At 34.5% G+C, this 1,865-nt stretch overlaps 1 non-coding gene across 1 annotated transcript; it reads left to right on the top strand.

Annotated features, from left to right (window-relative positions):
* The first annotated feature begins 261 nt into the window (after positions 1 to 261).
* LOC119628493 (5S ribosomal RNA) lies at positions 262 to 380 on the top strand. The gene has a single exon (XR_005244657.1). It is a non-coding gene; the product is annotated as a 5S ribosomal RNA (ribosomal RNA).
* The last annotated feature ends 1,485 nt before the right edge of the window (positions 381 to 1,865 follow it).

Raw genomic sequence — 1,865 nt, 5'->3', positions numbered from 1 at the left:
TTCACAAAATGGCGACACTAATGTTCCCCTTTATTTCAATGATTTACAAACTGCTTTATTTGTGACTTCATTGTAGATTTTTCTTTAATTTTATCTTTAGGTCCTTTTCTCTCTTGGTATTTTCAAGGAGATAATAGTTTTTAATAGAATGACGTCATAAAATTTATGTTCGTGTGAATAGCATAATAATTTTAATTGCAATAAAAATTATTTTATGACTTGAGAATTTTTAATTTTTATCATAATTTTATCATACCTGTCGCCAACGTCCATACCACGTTGAATACACCGGTTCTCGTCCGATCACCGAAGTCAAGCAACGTCGGGCGTAGTCAGTACTTGGATGGGTGACCGCCTGGGAACACTACGTGATGTTGGCTTTTTGTTTTTGTAATTAATTATCATACATAATAAGCTTTGGCCGGATGAATTAGCTGGTAATTTTTTATTAGTCAGTTGCCGAGGCCCGTGGGCACCGCCACGCCATCGAGCTGCTTGTAGACATGTGACCAAAATCTTGATTTTATTTGATTGTTTCATTACAGTGATCCACCCTTTAAAATTGTATGGATAAAAATATTTTTTAATAACAATTTAGGAATTCTTTGGAAATACAAAAACTGGCATTTTTCAAATGTACACAACTACAGCCATCTGTTGACAAACTATTAGAAGCTTACCTGACATCTATCGGCATTTATAATGTGACTACCTAAATTAACTATAAATAGCAAAAACAAGAGTGCTGTGATTAAATCTATATTTGGTAGGTGGCGCTGTTTTCAATTTCCATTCTCTGTCTACAATTTCATTTTTTTTGAAAATTCCAGCATACTTTAGTGTATAATTTTTGTTATGTCAATATTAATATTAAGCAAAACACAAAAACATAAAATCTTTTAGGCATTTTTTAGACAAATGTCTTATATATTGTTAATCAAAACTAATCTGTGAATTATCGTTAGGTAATAAAATATATATTTTAAAGAAATTTAATTTTACCCGTATTCGTATTATCATTTCTTTCGTATGAAAGAATGAAATACATACGTATTTCGTATGAAATACGTATGTATTTCATGAACAGGCCAATTCATTTTGTATTATTTTGTAGCTTTCTTTTTAATGCAGGGCGGGTGTCTGATACATGTAAGTTTCTTACTTTCAATGCTAGATGGCGACACAACCACCTTTTTTATTTTATTTTTTATTGCTTAGATGGGTGGACGAGCTCACAGCCCACCTGGTGTTTAGTGGTTACTGTAGCTCATAGACGTCTACAACGTAAATGCGCCACCCACCTTGAGATATAAGTTCTAAGGTCTCAGCATAGTTACAACGGCTGCCCCACTCTTCAAGCTGAAACGCATTACTGCTTCACGGCAGAAATAGGCAGGGTGGTGGTACCTACCCGTGCGGACTCACAAGAGGTCCTACCACCAGTAATTACGTAAATTATAATTTTGCGGCTTTGATTTTTATTACACGATGTTATTCCTTCACCGTGAAAGTCCAGAGGTCCTACGACCACAGTTGGAATCTATTACGACATAGCCTCCTACATATTGATATTATTGTTGTACTACAATTCTATTAACATAATGAAGCCGAGCCTAAAGGTAACAACGCCACAATAACATTCAAATTAACAATAGGTTGTACTACAAAGATTAGGACCACTCCTTAGCACTGTTCAGAGGGGATTCAAATCCACATTAAATTAATGGCATGTGATGGATAAATTATAGGTCTGTGGCGATTGAATACTGAAACTGCTTGGCGATATTTAGGTACTAAGTATCTCAATAGCGCGGATTTTGATTCGGCACAGGGAATAGTAATTTATTTGAAAGTTAATATGTTTA

The sequence above is a fragment of the Bombyx mori genome, chromosome 4, assembly GCF_030269925.1.
Source record: "Bombyx mori chromosome 4, ASM3026992v2".
NCBI lineage: Eukaryota > Metazoa > Arthropoda > Insecta > Lepidoptera > Bombycidae > Bombyx > Bombyx mori.
This window is presented reverse-complemented; position numbering and strand designations above follow the sequence as displayed.